Source organism: Ornithodoros turicata, chromosome 6 (genome assembly GCF_037126465.1).
Source record: "Ornithodoros turicata isolate Travis chromosome 6, ASM3712646v1, whole genome shotgun sequence".
In the NCBI taxonomy this organism is placed as follows: domain Eukaryota; kingdom Metazoa; phylum Arthropoda; class Arachnida; order Ixodida; family Argasidae; genus Ornithodoros; species Ornithodoros turicata.
In genome coordinates, this window is record NC_088206.1 from 52,684,845 (window position 1) to 52,712,023 (window position 27,179).

General features: G+C 44.8%; 1 protein-coding gene across 3 annotated transcripts in view; it reads right to left on the reverse strand.

Moving 5' to 3' along the window:
• Positions 1-18,793, reverse strand: part of LOC135396690 (calpain-A-like) — a 110,180-nt gene extending 91,387 nt beyond the window's left edge. For 2 of the 3 annotated variants that reach the window (XM_064627795.1, XM_064627797.1), the window contains exon 1: positions 18,613-18,793. The gene's annotated coding sequence lies outside the window, so the exon portion shown is untranslated. Of the gene's footprint in view, positions 1-17,894; positions 18,118-18,612 lie in introns of all 3 variants that reach the window. The other variant, XM_064627796.1, reaches the window with a different exon arrangement.
• Between the last annotated feature and the right edge of the window lie 8,386 nt (positions 18,794-27,179).

Sequence of the window (27,179 nt, forward strand, 5' to 3'; positions counted from 1 at the left end):
CAAATGCCAGGCGCATGCTGGGATTGGTCCATTGAACACCATGTTAAAGCCAAGATATGAGGGGGTAGCGGACAACCTCGGTTTACACCGTGCGGGAGTAGTCTTGGAAGCAGTGACCCAGTGTGCGAAATTTTAATGGAAAATGCGATTGGATGGGCATTAAAGTGAACAGTGTTTTTTTTCATGCGTAGGGCATGTTTAAATCTGTACAAGATCTGTTTGGGGTACCTGTGAGGAAGTGGGTTTTATGTGGTTTTATGGTCGTTGGAAATGCTTTTCAAATATAGTTGCCCGAACTAAATCCTACTGTGTTCTCATGATTTTTGCTCTTCTGTGTGATCGTCATGCCATAGATATATTGCAGGGTGCATCATTAAGAACTGATCAGAGTGCATCACAGTGAGACTGATAAACGGAAACCGGAGGCTACCTTTGTGGTACTTGGGTTACAAACAGGTGTCACATCAAAAGTAGCACCTGGTTGTAACTCATGTGCAACATATAGATACTCTCTGGTTTAGGATTATTGCTCTCTTCATGAAGAGCTCTGATCAGTTTTTAATGTCGCACACTATATACATGTGACATGCAAGCCAGGCACCGAATGTGTAAGTGCATGACAGGCACAATGCATTTGTGGTTCATTTGTTTGTGCTGCTGAGGCTTCACATTGAAGTTGTGGTAGGTGGCTTAGTAGTGAAGCCTGAGCTGTTGATTCCCTACACACGATTATGAGTAAGAGCATAACACCTTGGGTCTAACTTCTGTACAGCCTGAAAAACCGAACCATGACACACTTGGAGAAGAGAAAGGGAGGCCAGTGTTTGGGCAGCCACTGCCACAGAGCAAGTGGCTCAATTCTGAGTAAGACCTAATGGTCAACTGGGGATGACAATGAATAGGAAGCTTGCTAACTAACTCAAGGACTAGCATGCGATACAGTTCATCTTTTACTCCACTAAGTGTAAGCAAGACTGAGAAATTGATGTATCGTATAGAACAAATAAAAACATGAAGGCAGCACAAACCCATAAAGATTTACTCGTGAAACAAACTGTGCGGTTAATGCTAAAAAATGATACCTACCACAGCAGACACAAGAGGTGTGCTTGTAGTTCTGTCTACCTGTAACGGCATACTATTGTTCGGCATCACATTTGAAAGGCTTTCAAATATGTGCTCACATGGATTCGCTCTGGTGTCTTTGCTTCGAGCAGGCCCACATCCATTGGCTCTTGAGTGTCAGATCCAGACGCCATGCTCACTTCAATCTCCTCCTGTGTGTCAGGCTCAGGCAGGCTCACGTTAATTTGCTCTTGTGTGCCGGGTTCAGGCGTGCACACGCCTATTGGTTCTTGGCCGCTAGGTTCCCGTCTGGCTGGCAAGTCATGCTCCTCCTGAGGTGACAACGAACGAGTTGTATTTACCAGACTTTTAAACACCAAAGACACAAAAGAACTGGTGAACGTATTTTGTGGTCAAAGGGCCTGACCTCGAGCAAATACTTGGCAAATTTGACCGCTAACATGTCCCTTGCATTAATTCCCTTTGTACCCAAGCTCTGGGCCCATAGTGTGGCTATATGCAATTGATTATCGACCATAATTATGGCGAAACGTACCTGGTGAACTTGAACCGACGGATGTGCGACAGGAACGGAACCCTCCCGCAGGCGCACGCGTGTTAGCGACGTTCTGTCGAAGTCCTCGTTCCTGAAGTGTTTTGAGCACACTCGGCTGTACTTCGTTGGCACCCAATCCGGTCTCCCGATCGCATTCACCCATTGCAATCGTAAGGACTCGTCTCGGGGAAAGCTAAAACGTACCGCCGAGAACAAACAAAGGCAACATAATGAGACGAATCGAAACCGAGAGCACAGGGGTATATACTTACTGGTGGTACGTTATGCCAGATTCTTTACTTGCAAACTCTGAACGATTAGCGCAACCGGAATAACAACACACTACCATGGCCTGTCACAGAAGTGGCATGTGTGGCAAGCAAACAGCAATTCAATAGCCAAACACGCGAAGTCAAAGCGGACGTCGAAAGCGGCGAAGCAGATGACACGGATCAGCTGAGACGGAGAAACAAAACATAATAAAGAAAACAAGCCAAGCCGAGATGTGATTGGGCGATAGTTCCGTGACGTTGAACACGACAAGATGGCGATTTTGCGGAAAGCGACCGCTTGGGGGTAGTTACAAAAATGGCGGCTTTCTGGCCCCCCTGTGGTCTCCCCGCCCGTCAGTGTTACGAGAGCAATGACGGACCCAACAGGGAGGCGGCGGACGTTCGCTAGGCGCGAGGCATGCGCGAGGTCTCAAACCCAGGATCATCCGTTGCGCGGCGCTGGCGTACTTGCAGGTCATGCGCTCCCGCGATACTCTTAAGTGTGGCGGACCCTGTACAGTGTCATACGTGGAGAACACAACAACCTTGTGCGCAGTGACATCATTATCTGTGACGAGAAGCGCATCTTGCGTGAATCCTACAGTCTCAGAACAGAACTTTACCGCATAGCACGTTGTCCGCAAACCATTGACACGAATGATAGGATTACCGCTGCTGATTCGAAGAGCGAGGGGGGCGTATAGCAATTTGGATATATGATAATTGCTATAAAAATGCCTATTCCCCCTCTCTCTTCAAATCAGAAGCGACAAGCAAATCATTCGTGGCTGTAGTTGGCGCACAACATGCTATGCGGTGAAGTTCTGTTCTCAGAGTTTAGGCTCTGAGCAGATGGTCACACAGCGAACGAACAGCATTCTTCCACAGTCGGTGACACTGGCAAAAATCCTCGTTTGGCATTTCAAACGATACTCACGATAAATGAGGAGCCAGAGGCCCAGTAGTAAAGGCACGGCAATAAAAGCGGCTGCAATATTTCTAACAGACTTCAAAGTTCGCCACTATCTTTCCTTGAACTTTTCTTTGTGGAAACAAAGTTGCGCAACGTCATTTTGACGTCACGGAACTTCTGCCAAAAGCTCCATTTTCCCTTTCCTTGAACTTTGGTTTGATTGACAACACGGGCGGTCACGTGAGCCAGGGAAGCTGTCCAACGCGGTTGTCTTTCCTCATATCTCCCAAATTGTTTACATTGGCAAAATTTGCAAAGGCACCATCCCCCCGGGCAACCAAAGCGTCATTTTGACATCATGGAAATATTTCAAAGTGCGCGCGTCTCGGTAGCCTTGACCTGAGGTTTGATTGACAGTCACTAGCGCTCACGTGGGCCACAGAAAGCATCCAATGGTTGCCCAACCTCCCATTTCTTTAACTTTCTTCGTGTTTCAAGATACGACGAGTCTAGCACGCCAGGAGGGTTACAGGGCATTGACGTACCGCCAAGGCAACAGAAATGAAGACACAAGTGATAAAACAAAGGTGTGTCCAGGTTGACCAACATTATCTTACTATGGGACTCGCATGGAGTATCATAATTCAAATAAAATCTCTCTCAAAAATGATACTCATAAAAATGAAAACAGGCAGACACGGACAGATAAAGAGACAGACAGACAGACGCGTCTATTTTATAGTGCACCTGATTATACGCGTTGGAAACGCAGAAATTCCAAACCTGTGTGCAGATGACCATTAATAGCTCGCCAACAGCTCCTAAATGAGCTCGGACGGTGGTACATTTAGGTGGAACAAAAACATTTTAACTGCGATAGCGTTTATGAGCGAACCGACTGCATTTTCTTGAGGCAGGACATGTCGCCGTGTAAGACCTGCATTCATTGGTTGCTGCTTCGAGATCGCGTGTGTGGTGATAACGACAAATGTTCCCAGGCGATAACAAATGTGGCCACGAAACGTAGAAAAACTCCGTCGCAGGGACGAGGGAGCGAAGCCGAGACACATGTACGACAAAACAGGCGACACGACATGCGATGTGTCGTACCATACGCGCGTTGCGACATGTCGTATCTCCACCCCGCACTGTCAGCCAAAATGGTGCGAAAAAGGGATAAACGGGGTGCAAAGGCGGGTCTTGTCATGTCCTTTAGACCATCAGGGCTATATATATACCTTTCAAATGGTATAAATAAGTGTCATGTTCCAACTATATACCTTGCGCGCTGTCAGTAGGTATAAAAGCAGTATTATGTTCCACGTTTATACCTTCAGGGTTATTTTTTTATACCCCTGCATTCCGCGAGACCTCGTTGGCAACCTGCTCCGCAAGGGAAGGTATAATGCATTATAATGGTATAACTTGTTTGTGGTTTCCGAAGATGCCCGCTTGCGCTGTTTTGCTGTAGTTTTGCGTCGATAAAACACAAGAATACTGTGATTTAGTGATGTGCTTCAGTGACGCCATGCGGCGGATGGAAGTTTTAAGTGGAATATATCATGCGTCTTCGTGCATTAGCGGCTATATTCACAAATTTGTGTTGGTTTGCCATCTGCGCCGTTTTAATATAAAATGCGGCAGTGTTGTCGTAGAAGTGTTGTTGTGAACTACGATGCACACTATGAGTTGTTGTTGGAATTTTCTTACATAAAAGCAGATATTTATTTCCAGTGCACTATAAAATGTATGTCCTTTTTGGCGAATAAAAGTCAAATTTTAGCGGCCGTTAGGCTTACCAGGGTGGACGTGTCGAAACAACATGTTGGTGTTCGAATTCGTTGTTATTCCTGTATTCATACGCGCGTCGTCTTCTGCAATGTTAAGCTGGATGGTTCAATTTTTCCAGCTCTTATTAGAAGATACAGCATTAATAACCCTAGAAATATTCATAAAAAAAACGTTCGAATTGTGCGTTGCATTGCAAACAACATATGTATCGCTTTGAATTAGCATTCGGGACATTCCCTCTTTGAGCCTAACTACGATTTATTTTGGCAGTGTTTATTTGCGTCGCGGATTTTTCACGGGTGTATTTTAAACATACAAACGCGGATTTTTGAATGTTTCGGCGTAAACCCTTCGCAGTGTCACAGACACAGAATAAATGTTCTAGGTGCATTTGTTGACTTTGCACAGTATGCATGGGATGTGTAGAATGATAGAGAAAATAATATTCTACGCAGTTTACAGCCTTCAAAAAAATTCAGGCTTCCACACATGTCCGTACTGCAAATTTCTACTGCTGGAACATGATTTTACGACACACATAATCATCAAACATTGTCATCATACAGTCAAACTTTACGGATAGCAACACAATAAAATAATCAGGAGTCATTCCGAATCGCAAAATTCCACTAACAACCACTGGTCAGCATTGTTTCACAAAACTCAAGGTCTTCCCATGCAGGACACACAGGCACATCCGGTTTTCGAACACAACCTCTATAGCTACCTGACCCAAATACGCTGAGCGCTTGGAACATTATTCGATCATCTGCCTTTTTGTTCCCGCTTTTCCCCGTCCGACTAGTCTTTATTCTCAAGAAGGGCTCCGGGCGAAAGCTTGTAGCATAGGAAATAATAAATAGATGTTTCATCTCTTCCTGTTTTAGCATTTCGAAGCTATACTCTGTTCCCATTCGTGTGCCAGTCATATGGGATATGCTGCACGGTACGATACACGGTACATGATACAAAAAAATAGCGAGTTCAAGTACATTAGATGAACTCTACGAAAATGACACGACAAAGGAAATTATCAAATTCAAGCTTAGCAATGTGATTCCCCTTTCCTTCGAAGAAACTGGCCAATTGGCTTATCATTATTGGCAGGCGCCTTCAGAACCGTTATCGTGAAAACCTTCAGATGTATTAAAATTCGTTAATTTAGGACAGGTAGAAAAAACATAAAAAAGGTAGGAAGGCTAACCACTGCTTTTCGGAAAACTGTCCTGGTTCCCATCGCCACATTGCCAAGTGCGGTGCAGATAGGCCCCTTAGTTGTCTTTGCTTGTGGTGCTTGTGGTGTCTTTGAAAAGGCAACGATTCTGTGTAATAATCTAAGGTTTCGCCAATTTCGAGCAAAAGAAACAAAAATTTAACTAATGTACCAGTATAATGCTTCAGATGTTCGGCCCTGGTGTCTTCGACACTGACATCAGTTGCGAATGACATTCTGTTTCTTCGTGTAGCTCGATATAAGACAAACAAATGACATTCGGTGCGATGTCATTTGATGGGAATGTCATTCGGTTTGTCGTATGACAGGGGTATTAGTTTCACGCGCGCAACTATGCATTTTATAGTCAGATAACATTTATTTACAGTAGTTTATTTTCGCGCCATACTTGTTGTGGTGCCGTCCGTCCGGCCACTCGTACAATTGTTCACCACAGAAAAACGCCAAAGGCAGATAATTACTCGCAATTTGCACTGGCCCACCGTAACCTAACCTAGCAAGAACTTACCTGGCCTAACCTAACTTGCCGTTGAGGTAACAAAGGGTGCATGCCTCTAAGCAAAGTCACTGGTCACGGGTATGTTAACGTTACAAACATATCGCTAAACGCGTTTGTCCGTCTCAAGGATAAACAGCGTCAGTTACAAACTTGGCACGTAAAATTATGATTGCCGGAAACATACGAAAGAGAAAAAGTGCGCATTTACGTATCGAGGAATTTGCATTTCGCGTGTAGGAAAGCACTCGTGAATTTCATGTTATATTCCTCCGTTCGCTTTTATGTGTAACACTATTTCATATGATACTGTTTTCGTTTCTTACTATCCATATTACCTTTACGCTAACGTAAAACATTATTGTTGCACTAGCACAGCCTTCTATGTACTCATACACATCATCCTAATCTAAAATCAAACTTATAAAACTGGAATCAACCTGAATTATCCTCGGCTTTGACATATTTCTCTTATGGGCAATTTCCCTACTCGTTACCGTGTGGCATTTGTTGTTGTGGACTGAGGGTGGTGATGATGGAATTGCTTGCTGTGGTCGGCCGCAAAAAATACTGGCCCCTCTATGACTTTTTTTGTTTGTTATTGGATACCCGAAATGACACCAACCCCAGAGGTGATGATGACGATGATGTTGATTGGTATTTTTATGGCGCAGCAGCGACGAAGGCTATAATGCGCCAAAACATTGTTAAAAGTGTCACTAGTTAAAATGGTGATGATGATGATGATGATTAGTGTTTTATTCGCGCAGCGGTAACTACGATTATAATGCGCCAAAGCTGTCTTAAAAACATTAACGATTTAAGAGAAACTGAGTTAAAAATTGAATGATAAGGTTAAAAACAGTGCAGGATACAAATTAACTCAAGTATTGTGTTTTCAAAAAAGGTTTCCTTAAAATTACAAGGCGTTTTAAAAACCAGTGTCTCTAATAAAATTATAAACTCTACTAAACGGTAAAAGAGCTTCATCACCCAGAAGTGCAACCCCAGTGGTGTCTATGGAATAATGCAAGAAATAAATAATGGACAGTACTGTTTTAATTACCGCAATTGTTGCCGTGAATCGACATCGTTGCCCCATCGACATTCATGTGGTTGTAGTTGTTGCCAGTTAAGGGGATAATGGTAACAAATGAAACAAATGAAATAAATAAAGGTAATTTGAAAATGAACCCTATAGTAGCTCTCATTTTGAATTTTTGACGACGAAGGACACACACACGGCACACAACGTCACAAACACGACACGAAGTCTGATACGAGATCTCCCTCTGCCCACACACAATAACGGCTATCTTAACTGTTGTACCCTTTTAGAGTTTTTGAATACCGACCCAGAAAAGTAAGAGAGGAGAATGGGCCTCGCTTCTCAGGGGTCTTCTTGTTATCAATGGGGTATTCCTGCCAGAGTCTGCCAGAGCTGGCCTTCCACGAGCGAGCGCCAGTGCAGGTCAAGCATACAACCAAGTTATGCGGATGTTTTGCATGGTGATTCTTCCCCTCCAAGAGCCAACGCATGGAAACCTCATCGAAAGATTGTTCGCTTTTTTAGACTGCAATGCTTGCAACATCTTGGTAAGAAAACTTGCCTTATTTATTTTTGGTTAAGGAGAGCTGAACGCCTCTAGGTTAATAGTGTTGATAGTTTGTATAACAGTTGTGATCTGACAAAATGGCGTAGGTGCAGGCTTGCTGGTGGATAAACTTCATAATGTAGAGGCCGGAGTGTGTGCACACAAAGGGACGATGTGCTCATGTGTTTGTGCAGTACTACACGAACCTGACATAAACTCTTTTGCCGTTCTCGTCGACCTTCTATTTCTTTCGCCCCAATTATTGTTCAATCGACTCGCATGTAAGAGTGTTTTCGAGGGATTAGAGTAATTTCAAACGTAAACGCAGCAAGTGACTCATACGCACCAAGGAACAGACGACAAGATTGCGCCTTGCGAGAAGACAAGCGAACACAGTCTTATCGTCTGTACCTTCTTCCTTCGTGCGTATGTCATTTGTTGCGGTGACGTTTGTTACTATATGACATACCAGCCAGTTTTGCGTTTACTGTTTGCATTTAGCGTATATGCGGATGGATTAGAAGATGATATATTGATATATATCGGATTTCGTTGGCGGAATATTGGCAGCGACGTGCTGTGCGGGAAAATGCAGGATAAAATTTGAAACTGCCAAATTCCAAGTAAAAGATAGATAGTTGTGTTCGTTTTGATAAATACGACTATGTATGCATGCATTTTGATATAGTTTATCATAAACTGCCCTTTACCTACATCAATACTTATTTCTTGTTGCCGTTTAACGAAACTGACAGCTTCTGATCTTTTTGTATAGCTGCTGCTTGAGTTGAGAATATTGTTCCGTCCAACGAGAACTCGTCGCACAAGCGCAGCAGGGATTTGAAGATCTTTTGATGATCGTACAGGAAAACGGCACGGAGGCTGAACTACTCCTCATTGCAGATAGCAACGGTAAGTTTTCCTTTTTTGCCTTTTCCCATTTTGGGAAACTAAATATTCAATATGTGCTATTTCAGGTGACCTGCGCGTCCTTGCCCTGAAATTAATTTCACGGAGATGTAATGAGTAGTCTTCGTCACTTATCATACAGGTGAGAACAAAATACGCTTCCTTTGCATGTAGGTATTATGTATTTGCATGTAGGTACAGTCTTTTCAGGAACAAGACCTGCTTCTCTGCCCCATAATCAAGCTCATCGATATAAACATCATTGAAAGGGCAATTTTAAAGCTCGAAGTGACAAAGGCTCGGGAGAAGTGCATTGATTTTGTAAATTTATTTATGTACTACTGTAAATAAATATTTTCCTGTTTGGTTCACAAAACTCCGCATTGTCTTTGAAGTTATTTTAGGTACAGACATGGCGCACTTTATTCCTTGCGTGCTTTTGGTGCAAAGAACGATACTGTTCTGCACCCACTGGTCTAGATTTCTGTACCTGTGTAGTACCTTGCTGCTTAGATTAAATTTATACCTTCAAATTACCTGATAGAAACCTTCTAAACAGTTTATTCTGCACCTAAAGGCGTGGATTTCTATACCGTTACTATACCCTGTTCTTATGATTAATTTATACCTCGGGGTATATAATTTGAACCTCTATATGGTACATATTTTACTCCCCAAGGGTTACTTTGTTATACCTTTGCTATACCCTGTTCCTGGGATTCAGTTTATACCTTGAGGTATTTAAGTTATGCCTTGTGAAGGGTATTCATTTTGCACCCACGGGTCTACATTTTTATACCTTTGCTATACCCTGTTCCTGGGATTAAATCTATACCTTGAAGTATTGAAGTTATACCTCATGTATGGTGTATACTTTGCACACCAAGGTCTGAATTTTCATACCTTGCTGGAGGGATAAATTATTATACCTCACTTGGTGGTATAATTTTTATCCCTTTTGGGGGATGAGCCACAGGACAAGCCATTTATACCTTTAAAGGTATAAATTTGGCTGAGAGTGCGGGGACACACGAGATACGAACCCTCACAGCGTGCTGCGGTCGACCGTCGTGTGCCAGAGTAGGAGACTGGAATGATTGGTTGCGTTTCCTTTCACGAAACAAAATGTGCCCACAGAGTAAAGGCTGGTTCACGCTGCCACGTTCGCGCTTACGGGCTACAGGTTGCGCTTACGTAGTACTCATCTCGTTGCCGGCTGCCCCCCCTCCCCCCCCCCCCCCGTTTGTCGTTCCGGTTCTATCATAAACGGTCCGGTACCGGTTCTGCTCCGGAGCAAAAAAAATAACGATTCCTACCGGTTTTAACCGGTTCCGCCTCTGGTGGGCATATTCATTCCCAGAAGAAAAATCAATGTTGCAAAATGTAACCCCGTTTATTCCGCATACATAGTATTTAATATTAGTAGGCAGCTGAGAAACTGATATGCTCTTGGTTCCTGTAGGTGACTGTCTGTTCAAATAGGCTTTCTCCTCCCTTGAAGCGCATGATACAGGCGGACTTGTTTGTCGTCATGCCGTACTTAAAGTACTTTCTTGCTGGATTGGTGCGATCGTGTCCCATCCGAATGTCTGTTGCTGCTTCCTCGCCAGCAAGCACTACCGCACGAGTACGACGCAAATCGAGGAACACCTTCACTCACAAACGCGCTCGACGGCTTCGTTTTCTTTTCTTCGTGTCCTGTTCACAAAAGAGGCGTCACTTCGCACGCGCTTGCCTCGCGGATACGTAAATGTATTCAACTTCGCTGCTCTCAAACAAGGACACGGGCCAAGGCCTTCCATGATACCCATCCGAAAACTGAACCTGCGCCGAACCATTTATCGCATTTGTCTACAGTTAGGCGTACTGCGGTGGCTTGTGTTGGGGACCCTGTCTGTTGTGCAGCCGCTCACGCTCGCTACAGATTGTTCGTATCAGCGCTTCATTCCTGTGATTTTCGCCCGTGTTACCATGTATCACATCAACCATCGCACGAAACTTTTGCTGCTCAAGAAGTGCAGAGGTGGTTCCGTACCCCTGCTTATGGCTTTTTTAAACACACGGAAGTAGACATCAAATAACGGATGATTTTACTAGAAAGATGAGAAAATTACGGATGAAATGAAACAAAAATCAACGTCGTATAACGCACCACACATACAAAAATTAAATTTTATCTCGTTTCTTCGAGGCAATACGCCATCTTGGATGAGGACTTTCTGACCTAACCCGAGGCCCGAGCCACAGTCTCGACGCCCGCATCGCCTAGTGCGTGCCTTGGAGGGGGGGGGGGGGGCGCCGACGCATAAGGGTTAACGGGAAGGTATCGGGAAATGGCTGTGGTTTTATCACAAAACCTTCTGCTTTTTCTCTTTTCTTCTTGTGTCTGTTGTCTGTCGGTTTCGGTGATGCAAAACAAGTTAAAATGATCTGAAGCTAATAAAAGCAGTTTTGACATACTCATAGACGGGTACGTGGTTCCAGAAAGTGTCCCAATTTTGTCCCGATGTTAGTAATACCTTTGTCCCGCTAATCCCAGCTCTACAGATGCTAATATAGAAATGGCTCTACATGGCTCTACAGTCATGATAGTAAAAAAATTCATAGTAGAAAACGTAGGCCCCAGAGAGACATGCGGTCAATGGATTTTTCTGGCAATAACGTTTGCCACATATTGGTAACATTTTTATTTCATTCAATTGACGGAAAGTTAATTTCTTGAATTGAACTCCGAAATTTCCAAAGGCAACCTAACGTTTTCTTTGCGGAAATGGGTTCCCCGGGGTCATTTTAGTCAGTATAGCACATAATCCTACTCATAATGCAATGGCAATTGCCGAAATAAATTCGCCGAACATGAGCCCTTGGCTCCGCCTCTTTTTTTGTCGGCTCGTAGTTTGAGCGTAAAGCTGCGAAGAAAGGAGGTTGCATTGACACGTTAGTCGAGGGGGGGGGGGGGAACTGCGAACTGCGTACGCGTAGTGATTAGACGTTTGCATTGCTTCAATGAGTGGCCATTATTGAGTGCTTACGTAACGTGTGAGTGGAGTGCTTACGTAACGGTTTAGTGCTAAATAGTGACAAGACTAAAATAATGTCGCTTACAAATAAGCTGAAGCCGGTACATTTTACGTATAAATTGTACAATTCTGAGCTGAGTAAGCTGACTAGCGTCAAAGATATTGGTGTGTGGGTTGACCGACGCATTTCTTTTAAATTGCACTTTGATTATGTGGTCAAAAAGGCTTATCGTGTACTTGGCTTCATTTGTCTTGTCACTAAAGACCTAAACGACCCTGACTGCTTACACACTCTCTTTGTCTCTCTTCTTTTGCCTGTGATTGAGTTTCGCTCAGTTGCATGTAATTGTATTGGGCAAACGAACATGACACGTCTGGATAGTATCCCCAAGCGCTATTTGAATGTTGTGAAACGTAGATTTCCACTAGACACTGTACACGACTCAGCTATGTCACTCCTGTCAAATAGTAGGGCCATTCGTGATTTTCTCTTTTTATGCAAAGGTGTACATAATATCTTCGATGTCCCATCTGTTATCAAGTTACTTCGCTTCCATGCTCCGGCTCGCTCTATTCGTCGTCCTACCTTATTTTATGTGGACGATGTTGCCGCGTGTGAGTCGTCTACTAGACGGATTCAGATTACTTTTAGCCTTATATCTGGTCAACGTGACCTTTTTATCCATCTTTTAAATGTTTTACGCAGGAGGTCCTTCGTTACCTCAGCATGAATGTGCACTGCTACTGAGGCTTGTCTATTTGCAGGAACACTGCCAATAAAGGATTAATATTATTATTATGGGTCCATTGCAAAAAAATATGACATCGTTTGCGCACAGCTGATTCCTGCTAGTACTCACGCCATCTTGGCCGGTCGTGCGTTGACGAAATCTTTTTTTCTTTTTTTCGCGGTGCCAGCAACAGGAGATGCATTGTACTCATCTGTTCACGCGTGTAAATCTTGGTCTACAGCTCCGAGATATGAACGTTGCTTCCTGTTTAGCCCAAAAAGTGTACGAACCCCGTATTACAAGCAGGGACGCACGGCACGGATATGCCTCCTAGGGACAAGGCCTTAATATGTGTTTGAAAGAAAAAAATTGGAGCGGTCGACCAGACCACCCTGCCTGATCCGGCGTGAAATCACCCCTAGACTACGTACGTTTCCAGTAGAAATAGCTAAATGTAACGTTTTGATGTCAGGTGAAGTCTACCTTACGGAGCAGCTAGTGTTGCTTCGTGTCGTTTTCTCCACTTCGTATTCTTTGTAAAATTATGTGCATTTTTTGGCACGTTTTCTTTTCTTCTTGTTTTCTCTCTTTGCTTTGTAACTTTACTTGTGCATTTTTATCTTGTATTTTTTTGACTATCGACAACAGTGAGCGAAGAAAAAACGGATCAATACGGGACGGTGTTCGCAACGTTGCTTCTTTTCGCCTCTCACTCTGTACCATGGGCGTCCCTGTGTCTTTTCTTTTTTTCTCAGCGTAGGGAAAAGTAATCCATTCACGGGGAGGGGGGGGGGGGGGTAAAAACGTACAACCGGTAGATACAAGAGATGCATGCACAAGACAAGCATGAGGACAATCGTATGCTCTATGGTAAGGTTGAAACCATTTTGACGATACCCGAGAATAGTTCTTCGTTTCTTGACACCTGGCCCACCCATTCGGTGGGACGTCACACCGGGCACGAAAGCAGCAACAGACGAATGGCAGGACTACAGGTACGCAAGCTACCTGCGCGTGGTCAACGGAACACACATGAATCTGCAGCACGCAACAGTTAACCATAACTCGAAGTTTGTGTGTCCCGTAACGTGCACGAACACCCAGCGTGTACCCAACCTAAGGCAACCTAACCTAACCTAAAGGAGAGTATTACGGTGTGTGGAGTTCTAGATTGAGAAGTGCGGCAAATTTAAAAATGGGAGCCATTGACGCGCTCATTGGAAATTAGTCGTCCAAGTAATCCGATGAAAGGTGGAAGTTGTAACGCAGATAGGGAAGACCATCTCGCGTTCTTGCTTACCTTGAGGCGAAAAAGATATTCGCATTAGAGGAGCAGAAACTAAAATACTTGTTGATGCTTTCAATAAATGCGGTAAGACAAATTTATAGAAGTAAGCGATCGGTAGCGTGTTGCTTTATTTTTCTATTTTTGTTCTCTTCAAAAGTACAAAGATTTCGTCTGCAAATTGTCATTACAGCTAAACTATACAGGCTTTGTCAATTGTTCTAGCAATGACTCAGGCAAAAACAGCCAGGTATGCCTCACGAGTCCTCAATCGTACCATCGAACTCCTCTATATAGAACAAGAGCTTCCGAATGCTTGCCTGTGATGTTTGAAAAACAAGGCGGTGACTTTGCTGGAGAGCAAATCTGCCTTCACCGTCTAAGCAAGGCTAGTGAATGGCGTGTCGCTGCTCTCCGCGTAGGAGGTGCGCATATATAGTATCACGTAGGATAATTTGGGATAGCACCTATATGGGTGAATTTCGTCTTCTCTTTTCTATTCGTCTTCTGCTTTTTAATTCGATGTTCATTTTCATTTTGCGGCAGCAGACCTGAAAGGAAATCTGTCTCGCATGAGACTTGAGAATGGAAAATAGAGTAGCAGGACACTCAGAGCAAAAGTTCAGGGGGGGGGCTGCCTCCGTGCCCCCCTTCCGACGCCCCTGCATACAGACGGACACACAGAACGGGATACCAGCCACGCGTAATCCGGTATCACACCTGAGCGGCAACCATGACGTATACAGGTGCGGGTACCTCTGTAGTCAGCTCTCTCTTTTTTTTTTTTTTTGCTGACCACAGCGATATTCAGACTTTTCATGGAGCCGAACTCATCGCTCAGATTCGGGTTGCCAAGAACGCTCCTTCCCTTGAAGGCCTTCACTGCGTGTGGTCACTAGTGAACTAGCTGGTGGACGTTGCCGGGTTACCTCAGGTGGACACCGGAAACTGATGGCCAATGTCATTCCCGAACAAGAAGCCCCCGAGACGAGGTCGCACTCACGAGGCACATAAATAGCTTGTTTCATAACACACACCATATGCGCATGTCGCACCACATTACACGCCATAAACGCGTCACTGTCAGGTTAAAACTGCCACTCCGTTATTGGGGTGCACGAGCCCTCAAAACAAGCAAGGAAAAGCAAAGGAGGAGAGGTTAGTACAGCTCATAGGAGTAAGGGAGAAATAAAAGGGACCGTGGCCTCCATCTAGAGGTCATTAGTGGAAATTCCGGGCTCTTCATTCGCAGGTAGTCAAGAATTATACTCGAATATCGCACAATAAGTTGAACCTTATCAGAGGACCGTCTGCATATCAGAGCATTCCATTGTCATCATGCTATTGTCTTGGGACTATTGGTTGTATGTTTTCGTCCCCTCTTCCCCTCCGGGTATTCTTTGCCCTACGCTGAAAAAAAGAGTCACAGGGACGCCCATGGTACAGACGGAGAAACCGTGTAAAAAAATGTGAAAAATTAAAAAAAAAAGGGGAGAAAACGAAACGAAGCAACACAAGCTGCTCCGTAAGGTGGGCTTCACCCGACATCAAAGCGTTACAAATCGTCATTTCTGGCGGAAACTAACGTACAGTACTGGTAGTTTTGTAAAGCGGGCTTCCCCTAAAGCACCCGTGCGCTAGCTGAAGCCGACTTGCAGAATTGTGATGCCTACCAAAACAATGCCGTTGGGGGGTGATGATGTTGATGTTTCGGGTTTTTGTGGCGCACGGACGACTAAAGTCATAGTGCTCCAAATCTATGGTGAAATTATGACTAGTTAAAATTGTGCATGGAGAGTGAATGGATCGTTACAATTATATATGAAGTAAATTAAAAGCATATTTACAAATGCATAAAACAGCTGTATAAAATTACAGAAGACTGACCATGCCAGTGTCTTTTAAGAAATTAAGAACCCTTTTAAAAGCGACGATAGCCTCATCACCGAGCAACAGTGCTGGGTGAAGAGGTAAAAACTGTCTATAAAACTCTGAAATGGTGCTGACGATGAGGTTCATGGTATGTACAGGTGATGAGTATATGCAAGAGAAGCTCACCACAGTGCGTACACTGAGGAAGCTCCTCTCCATAAAACAAAAATGCATGGGTTAAGAATGTATGACCAATGCGTAATCTTGTTCGTATAACGCATGACAATCGGTTTTCTGGGAAAGTTCCATGGCTTTGAATTTGGGGTTTAATGAGATGGAGCTTGTTGTGTGCCTGTGTATCCCAGAAATTCTGCCAGTTTTTTTATAGAGATTTCTTGAGTGCACATCTCATATCTTCCTGAGGTATTTCAAGCAGAGTAATATATTTTGCAGTAGCAGCTCTAGCAGCCTGGTCTACCAAATCATTCCCCGGTATGCCTGTATGGCTGGGCACCCAGCAGAGAATTACAGAGTAGCCCTTATTCTGTGCTGCACTGATTAAGAATTGTGCACGTTGAACAAGAAAATTCTTCTGTGGGTGCCTGCTACAAATGGCACTGATGGAACTCAAGGAATCTGTATATATTACCGAAGACTTTATGCAGCCACGAAGAATGTACTGGAGTGCCAGGATAATGGCATAAAGCTCTGCAGTAAAGATAGATGCTACGTTGTTAATACGATGTGACTTTGTGCATGTGCCAGAAATCATGGCACAAGTCACTCCTGCACTAGAGCTTGACCCATCTGTGTAAATTTCGGTGTGACTTCCAAAGCTTTCTCTCAAGTGTTCGAATTCTTGTTGTAATACTCGTGCAGAAGTTTTCTGTTTACTGTATTTTGTCAATGTGGTATCAGACTTCGGAAGTGGTTCCCAAGGTGGGACCCTCTTACTACACTCTACAACTTTGGAATTAAAAGAAGAAAATTCGTGCTGCTCAATATCCCTCTCAATTCGCATTAAGAAAGCAGGGATAACCGAAGGCCTGTTAATAAACATCTGTTTGAACCGTGTTTTTGTAACGCAGTTTAAAGCTGGTTGTTTTGGGTAGCTTCTTATTCTTAGGGCGTATGATGCCCCAAGGTAAAATCGCCGTCTGTTCAAGGAACATTAATGTGATTCAACATATAGACTTTCGACAGGCGAGGTTTGGAATGCACCGAGTACGAGCCTAAGAACCTGGTGGTGGACAGGGTCTAAAATTTTCAATACAGACTGACGGGCGGAGCCATATACGACACATCCGTAATTTCTCTTTGAACGAATGCAAGAGGTATACACACGTCGCAAAGTTTCCTGGTCCACACCCCATGACTTGTGTGCGAGAATTTTGACTAAATTCATCGACTTTATACACTTAACTTTCAGGCTTTGGATATGGGACTTAAAGGTGAGTTTAGAGTCGAATATGACGCCAAGAAATTTGCTCTCCAATTTTACAGAGATATCTTGCCCATTAAGTTTGAGTGTGGGTGGTGGAAATGCTCCTCTCATTCTCACGAAGTGGACACACACTGTTTTCTCTGTGGAGAATTTAAACCAGTTTCGTAAAGACAATTTGGCCGTTTTATTTATACACAGCTGCATCTGTCGTTCACATCTTGACAAGGTTGCCCAACAACGGGATATTTGGATGTCATCCACATATAAAGATTATGATATGGAAGGTGGAATGACTCTGGCTATAGAGTTAATTTTGACCAATACTAATGTGATGCTGAGAACGGATCCCTGCGGGACACCATTCTCCTGCACAAATGTACGTAATAAAGTAGTTCCCAGTTGAACTCTAAATGTTCTTTGCTGAAGGAAATCAGCGATGCATTTCAAAAGACGACCCCTTATATCCAAGGAATACAGGTCCTGCAAGATACCGTATCGCCATGCGGTATCATAGGCCTTTTCTATGTGAAAGAAAACTGACAAACAATGCTGCCTCCTGACAAAAGCTTCATGAATAGTTGTTTCTAGACGAATGGGGTGATCCAGTTGTAGAACACCCCATTCGAAAACCGCACTGGAATTGAGATATATAGTTATTTGTTTCTAGGAGATGAATCAGTCGGCTGTTCACAATTCTCTCAAAGGTCTTACCTATGCAGCTTGTAAGAGCACTAGGGCGGTAACTGCCTGGACTTGAAGCTTCCTTGCTTGGCTGGGGGGGGGGGGGGGGGGCAACCGTAGGCAAGTGTGGAGCCGTGGGCTGTGTGGTGTCCGTGTTTCACTTTATGATGTGCCGGCTGGGTTCAGAGTTTGAAGGAGACCCTCGTTTTCCAAAGTTTAATGAGGGTGGGACGGTGAGAGGTCTCGTTGACTTCTTGAAATTTGTTAATTTTGTTGAGTGATTTGGCACACCATCAAAACTCAACACGCTCCTTGTGTTGGACAATCATGTGTTTGACAAAAGTCCTGCCGGAAAGTACTGAACGCGGGAAAAATAAGATTCTGAACTTAAAAATTATGAAAAATGAATATTAATTTAGCGCGCCTGCACTTTAGTAACATAACTGTCCCACGTAAAACAAAAAGTGTAATGAGATCACTCAAGGTCATTTTCTTACTGTTTTGCTCGTTGCTTTGACAGAACTAACAGCTCAATGTTATTAGGAATAATCACAGTGTACACAAAGAGAATTCGAAAATGAGATTTCGTCTGTTACATGCAAAAGCGTTCATAAAAAACAATAACTTTAAGCTTCTACATGTGACCCTTTCTCATGGCTCGTCCCTGTATGAACACTCACTACACGTTCATGAACACGCTTTTCGGCACACATCTAAAAAATGGACCTTGAGCGTGTCAACAACGTACTTGATGCAACAGCCGGCTCGCCTTGCGTCTTCGTTTTAGTCGATGTTGACTGAGAGATGTCCTGAACGTCAAATTCTGTAAATTCCGTCAACTATACTACGGTGCATTTGATGTTCCACTCGCAAGTGTTCATCGGACAAACAGTTAACCGCGCGTCCTCGCGTTCCGAGGTTATGGTCGTTATCGCTTATCACCTGTCGGCGAGAGAGAGACGGTCGCGACGCACGTAAGAGCCAGAGCAAACAAACACAAGAAGAAAAAACAACAGAGACGTATTGGCTTACACGGCACAAATAGGCGGCAAGGTGGACAACTTTCCCCTCATGAAGCGTTAGACCTTGATTTCGGCCGCGTATTAGGGGTAAAATGACTCATACAGCTTCGTATCGGCTACAAATTGACCGGAAAAGCGCTTGAAATAAGGGTTTTTTCATCGCAGGCGGTACAATAGGTGTATTTGAATTTAGAGTGTACTCTCACCACTTGCTCTGACATTCGTCTCAAGACGGAGCTCGCAGTCCGTTCGCTGCACTGCCCTCTTCCTATTCACTGTAGTTGTGGTGCCTAGGGAGGCATGTTGCCGAGGGAGGTATTCACGGTTGCGCCCTTTCTGCTTTGTTTCTTTCTTCTCAGCTCACGCGCTGCGCGTTTGAGCTGTGCCGGTCTACGTCATGAATCGCACGACCGGCCCCACCCGGGAGACAGATGACGTCACGACGTACCTTCCTCCTCTCCCCGTTCTCCGACACGCTATTTGTAAGAGAGGAAAATTTTTCAACGGTGTGCGGAACAGAGCTCCCTCGTGCGCGCTGCAGGTCACGTTCACTAGTCATTCTTTCGTCTGCACGCCAAAACTGCTGCAAAAAAGTTATGTTGGCCACATCAGTGTTCTTTTAAAAGTACATTCGTGATACAAAGGAGGTCTGTTCGAGTTGTAGGTAACGTTCCTTATGACACTGATTCTTAAAGGGACGGCCGCATCTGTTTCACTCGATTTCGAAACTACAGTGTCATTTCATTCCTCGGGGGCCACTGACCACTGTATCCTAATATCCTAAGCGAAAGAGTGGCGTAGTTTGACTGCTATTCCATGGAACAGACGCAGGCCATGATGATAAGCGCAGACGACCGATGTTGAGAGTATCGTTGAATTTCCTCTCTGGTAAAAACGAAAAAAACGTCGCTCCCCATGAACCAAGGAAGACGCGACCTTGGGAAAATGAATAAAGGAATGCTCCGGCGGTCTCATAAGGCTAGCAACGGCGAACGGCGCTCGTGGACGGCACGTTTCCTCGCCGTTGTGATGGCGTGATGGCCGCCGTGATTTAATATCTAAGCACCTCTTTGTTGGGTACATTGTCAGACGATGCCAAACATATAGTGTTATCGCGGTTTTATCGGTTTCATAGATGGGTTTCTGGATACGATCGTCCATTTAAGTGTGGCGGCCCGTGGACGACGATGACAACGACGTGCCTCTGCTGGCGCGCGCCACTGCGCCTGGCAGCCAGTTCTACCGGCACCGTCCTAGTGTGAGGACACGTCCATCTGCCCGCTGGGACATTCCATCATCGCCGGTCAGGACTCTTGGAAAGGAATACCACCTCCTATACATAAGTTTCCTTTCACGCTCTCAACATCATGAAAATAGCAACTTCTATATCTCTCTTTTAATAGACATCTCCCTGTTTGTAAACAAATGACGTCACTAGTGTTCGACAGTGCCACCAATTTGGTAGAGTTGAACTACGCTCGAAGGTAGGGGCGAACAAGGTCGCGCCCCAAAGCCACGGTCTTGAGGGGACTACGATGCGTCCGTCCGTCCTACTTTTCTTTCAATAGGAGGCATCGAACAAGTAACCCAGCCCTCCCCTTTCGATTTGTTTCAGTTTCAGTCTGTCTACCAACGTCATGATGACGCTTCTCGGGCAGGGGTCTATTAAAGCTTATTTATTAGGAGTAACGCACAATGACAAAATCGTATTATCGCTATCCCCATTAGAAAAATACCTCACACAGCGCCCCCGTCATGTAAAACAGTGAAATGCTTTCACCCCCAGATCGAATGATGGCAACAAATTGCTGGCTTATTGTCTTCCCAGCGCTTTGAATGCTCTCAATGCACTCAATGTGTGACTGTTAATGATCTCTCGCCATCCCTGTTAAGAGCATAACAACAACAACTTTATTTTGATGATGATGATTGGAGTGCTTCATCGCCACAGGTGGTACTTGTATTCCCACGCACGCGAACCGTCCAATCCAATATAATTCGATTTCTATTGACGCGACGGTGCTGATGAGTTTCGCATATGTTAGATAACCTTAAGAAGTTTACTGAAGTAATTACAAGCAACTTACACTATTAGTGCAGTGTGCGTGTTATCCAGTGTACTTGTTGTCGAAGCGAATGTCGAACCTTTTAGTGACTGTGCCCTTTCCAAGCGGCCGCTATACTGCAGTTCCGGGCATTGTAATTTGAAATTGACATAATAAAAATGTATTGATTAATTTAGAATTCCTCGTCTTCCTATAAGTTTTCCTCTAATGCCAAGCGAACCACAACGTTCTAGACTAATGACCATATCTGGAGGGGTGAACGGGGCTATGCTTTTCTATGCTAGAATGCTCTCCACGGCGCTTACCTTATATGGTATGTCACCGAAACATAATCCCACCAGGCATCGTGCTAACCATATCATGCTCCGCGTTCCCCGTCCAACCTCGCAGTAACGCACACATCTTCGAACATCCGGGTCGTATCCATACAGCACCAAAACTTTAGGAAAACGTTCCGGTAGATGTCTGACGTGAGTTTCCTTCTAATTTCAAATCATGATGTCGTGTCATGGTGCTGATGACGGTCAAACGCGTACAACAGATGCGTAGATGTGATTTATGCGTGTTTATTCGTCTGTTTGACATGCATATACAATTAATTTCATGCGGACGACATCCGCGAAAAAAAGCTTCCATACCTTACGGTGGACTCACTTCTTAAGAAAGTCTACGGGGAATTTTTGTTCGCAGGGTTCCCGTAAACCTATTTAAATTTATATACGAAAGAGGTACAGGCGTATTCCCCTCGAGTTTATCTAGGGAATGACACATTTTTGAAGGCCTGACGCGATCCATTGATTTTTGGCGAATTAAAGTTTGTCATATTTTCAATGTATGGGAGTGTATGGGAGATGCAACAAACTCGCTTCTCTCGGAACGCCCGCCCGCGATATTTGGGCCAAAATGATGTCATTCCCTACAGTAACAGTCTGGGAATTGATTACAATCAACAAATTCGACAAGCTTACTGCAGTGTTCCAGATCCCTGCGAATGAAAATAATGGCTTTTTCGTTTGCTATCATGTTCTGCACGCTGACGCCGATTACATTTCTTCCTTAGAGTGCGGGAGGAAAGCCAAGCTAAGAAAACAATTTTGCAACGGTGCAGCCAACCTCTCCGGAAGCGAACATTAACTAGATGAGTCCGCCTTACGCCATTACTTTTAGCCTCATTTATATACAGCGCTTGCCCCCATGCCCTACCTACTACGACTAACGTAACAGATTGGCCCACTGGTTCTCCGGCAAAGTTCAAGTATCGTCTCGATATTTCTAGAGCCTCGCTAGCTCACCCCTTAGCAGGAGGCATTATCGGGACTGGGTGACCTACCTTGTACTTTGAATCTCCTTGAAATGCCTATGGATGCTCCTGGAATCCACAGAAGAAGAAAAGCATCCAACGGACGGTTCTTCGACAGCTCACTATTGAGCCACTAGACGACAATCACGACCGGGCTTTTGTCCGCGCAGATGGCTCAGTCAGTATGACAAGCACAGCGTGTGCGTTTGTCATTCCAGAACTAATGAACTCCGGCCTGTCGTATAATACATCACTTGTGGCAGCAGAGTTTTGTGTTGTGCTCATGGCTTTTGAGCAACTAGCATGTGCTCCACCCAAAGCAGACCGGACTACCGACACTGACTGAATGGCTCTTCAAGATAGAAGATCTGCAGCGAGAACGGACGCGCTCGCGGCAACATAGCTTCCGACACGGTACACATCCACGCAAGAGCTGCCACTGCAGCCATGCTGTCCGTCTTCAGTTGAGACGAAGCCATTGGGGCTCCCAGGCAATCGGCATGTTTATGTAGCCGCGGGCAAAGGTCACAGCAGTGTGACACATACAATCGGGTGCGACACCCGCTATCGGACACCTGACATTGTCTGGGGAGAACAAGTACGTTATTGAGCTGCGAGCACTGGCTTATAAGCGATGCCTGTGGACAACATCGTAGTACTATAGTTCCAATCATTTCTTCTTCCTTTTAAGTGTTACGAGAGGTCAGCGAATACTTGGCTTCCTACTCTTCACACACACACACACACAGGAAAATGGAAATGTGCGGAAGCACAAGTGTCACAGGTCCCGCAGGTTTGAGGCCGTGAGAAGTTGTAGCAGGTAGCCTGCTGCCTTGCAGAATTTGTCGTCTGTAGACCAAGCACCCAGAATCTTTAAGTGGTAAGTGGCCGGCTGTCCAGTGTGTGGAGAGTCGCTTTTCTCGTCCTCGTATTTCGTGCAGTACAGTAATAGGCGGATGTCGGCTTCGCTTGTCTTGCATTGTCTGCATGTAGGTTCGTCGGTCATATTTAGTTTATACTTGTAAGCTCTTGTGAAAGCAGTGCCTAGCCGAGATCGATGCATGAGTGCTGCGTCAGCTCGGCTCATGTATCTACAGCCTGTGTATTTATAGGGAGCGTCGAGGGCGACAAGCCAGGGGGTGTCTCCAGTGTAGGTGGTCCATGCAGGAGCTTCTTCATCTCCACATCTGCCGTTCTCTTTGCTGCCCTTTTGATGTCGTCTTTGGTCAGTGGTATCTTTTCCCTCCCAGGGAATGAGCTTCTTTTGCAGCCTCGTCCGCCTTTCCGCCTCGTTTCCAGGGGCCTTGTAGTAGCTGGGGATCCACTGGATCGATACCTGATGTCCGCCTCGTCTGAGTTTACCGTATGTCTTGGTAATTTTGCATCTCAAGGCGTCGTTGGTGATCTCCTTGTTTGAACCTAGTGTGTGGATGGCAGATCATATGTCGGTAAAGAGAACCCACTTTTGCGGCCGGTGAGTCGCCATGTACTTGGGCACCGAGACTATCCCGTGAAGTTCCGCAGCCGTGGACGAAGTCTTTTGGCTTAGCTTGCTCTGGTTTGGCAATACGTGGATCGTAGACGGCCGAGGAAACCCCATCCACAGACACGGAACCGTCAGTATATGGGTGGAGGGAGGGGTGTTGCGCTCTCCTAGTACTGTGAACACCTCCAGTGCAAACCGCCTAACAACTTCAGAAGGCACGTTGCTTGTTTTTTATGTCGGGGATAGTGGTGCTTGCTGGGTGTGGCGCCGGCTCTCTCCAAAGAGGTCTGTGTTGCTGCCTATATTTCTTGTATCCAGTTTGGATGTGTTGCTGGAGGATTCTGACCACTGTGCCAAAGCCTGAGTTAGGGTAGGTTACATCTAAGTATGCCACGGAGTGAGACGTATGACGCGCTTGGTGGCGCAGGTGTACTTTGATGACCCCCTTGGTTTGGAGCACATGTTGTTCATGTTAGTGTTGCTGCTGTTGCAGAGCTTGTGCAGGACCGGGACGCTGTACAAGATATGTGGTAGTATTAAACACGTGTGTCTCACTTCTCCATATTTTTCTTTCCTAACTCCAACCCTAACGTGTACAGCTGCTCCAGGATCTTGGTCTGGGGCCCCCAGGTGAGGCCGGCCGATGCACGATGATGGCATGATTTGCAAAAAAAAAAAAAAACGAAAACGTGGTCCACGACGGCTAATGCCTACCCCGAACCCCCAACCCGTGCATCTTGGGACTTAGCGTTTGAGGATTAAATGCATGACAAACTCACCAACACATTGCACACACATTGCATTTTTGTGGGCGTTCCCTGTCAAGAACGACATCCGTGAAATTGAACCTCTGTATGCAATAAGGGGATAAGTCGAAAAATCCCAAACTGAGAAAAGGGGCCTGACGGGATTGTCCGTCCCACTGACACATGTATTTCCTGTTTTTTACCCTCCTGTGGCGGGCCAATGAATTGCAATTCGGTCCTAAATTTCCTTAGGCAGGTACATACTGCTATGTAGATGTCATTGCAGCAAAAATAGTAAAAAGGAAATAAGTCGACTTATCCCCTTATTGCATACAGAGGTTCAATCTTCAATCAAGGTTCAATCAAGGGTTATCTTGGATTAACATCTATCGTGCACTAACCATATCCAGTTTGTGCGTTCCGAGGTCACCAGCGGGCTCTATGCTCTTTCAAGAATTCGATACCTGGTCTCCGTCACTTGTCTCCTAATGGTTTTCCATGCTCTAGTCCAATCGCAAATTTCTTATGCCCTAGACGTTTATGGGCTGACTTATTCATCCAGCCTGCTTCCTCTGCTCCACGCTCAGAAGAGAGCAATGCGCATAATGATGTTCGCACATCACCGCGATTGTATCTCATTTGCATTCCGATGTCTGTCTATCCAGAGCATATACAATTTACTGAAATACAAAGTTGCCATCCTAATCTACAGATTATGCAACGTCATGATCTCAGATCATCATATTTCAATCACACATCTACAAAAACCTTATTCGCTGCGGTGCGAACCTGGTATGCTACAGGTACTTCAACCTCGGACGAATTATGGGATTTATTCAATGAGTTATTTCGGATCCAATGTCTGGAATTCATTGCCCCCCCCCTATCATATACGGTCCCTAACATCTTTTCCCCCACTTTAAGTATCAGTTACGCAGTTTCTTACACTCCCAGCATAATGCCCCATTATCACTGAATTAAAAGATGACATACGATGATTTGGTTAAAATTGTTTTTCTCAACAACTGTATAAGGCTGCTATGCTCGTAAGGCTGCTCAATAACTTACTTACCAGTCTGTTTATTGTCGAGTAACTGCCCGTGTGTTCCTTAGTTCTTTAGTAACTTATCAGTGTGTTAGTTGTCGGGTAACTCCCCTACTTTTATTTTAGTTTTTTTTAAATCGTATATCGATGTAACAATATCTTAATCACAACTAAACTGTATTTTTAGCTGTTAATTCTTCAACTGTGTTGGGACTGTACTACAGGGCTTGCCCTCACAGTCCCGCTTTGTGTACATTTTTCAACATAGACTAAATAAAGATTACGCCACTTACGCCACGCCACCAACAGCTTTATATACAGGGTGTTGTTGTTGTTGTTTTCGTTTCAGAATTCTGATAAAAAAATACCAGCAGAGCAAAATAGATGCAGTTTTAGCAGGTGAGTTATATGGCCAAGCAGACATCCTATAGGACAGCGTATGCAACTGCTGGACGATTAATTAGCTAAAATTGATTAATTAACATGTTAATTACATGTTTTCTGTGAAATGTGACTATTCAAGTCCATCTCCTTTCCGTACTTCCAAGCCTCGTGACTCCTCTGACTCGTGACTTCCCACCAATGGACCGCTGACATTCTCCCCCAGCCATGCTGAGCAGAGTTGATCCAGCGCTCGCTTTCCGCATGCCTCGACATACCTCTCGTCCATTTGCCGCATTACTTCATCGAATGCGCCTGGATGTGGCTTTTACAGCGCAGTGGCGTTATCGCTTGCGGCAAGTTGACTCTCCCCAACGGAGTCACTGCTGTGCTGTAGAAGATCTAGAGCATATTCTTCTCCATTGCCCATACTACCAACCTTCCGGAACCGTACTCTCCGGATCCCATAACGAACTAGATTCTCGCCCCCTTTCTCTCACAAAATGGCTTTGTCCCTGGCCGCATCCAGCCCACCAACGCTCTGCCCTCAAATTTCTGGATACAATACGACTTCGATCCTAATTGTGAAGGGGCTCATTATTTCATTCCCCGCATCACCACCAGCAATGGGGTAGAGTATCGCCCTGGCGACGAAACTCCCCATCTCATCATCTCCTAATAAAGTTCTTGTTGTTGTTGTTTTGTTTGTTTGTTTGTTTGTTTGTTTGTTTGTAAGGAAAAAAAAGAGAGGAGAAATTGAACTCGTCTCCCGACTTGTTCTGCTGCTCCTAAAATAAGTTCTCACCCCACCCCACCCCCACCTCCAAAAACTACTTCTCATGTGCTCTACTCACAAGTTCGCTATTCACTCTTCACATGTTCGCTATACAGGAGTCCACTGTTCACATGTTCACTAGAAGTCCACAATTATCCACTATTCACAATTATCCCAAGATCATGCACCGAGAATCCTAGAAGGTTGTATCCATGTCACAGCTCTGAAGAATTTCTTTTTTCTTTTTCATCCTGCTTATTAAGCACCCTTGAAGAGCGAACATTCTTCGAGATACAAATTGTCAACTTTCGCTATCCTGAAACCAGAACTACGCAGTACCCGTGCGCAGAAACAGCGACAGGCAATCCTGGTGAGAGGGCACATGCTTTAGAGCAAGGCAGCTGATTGGAGTATCCGCTAATTAGTCACTAAATAAGCTTCGCCTCAGAGTACCCGGGTTCGAATCCCGGTGCCGGCTGTGCTGTCTGGGGGTT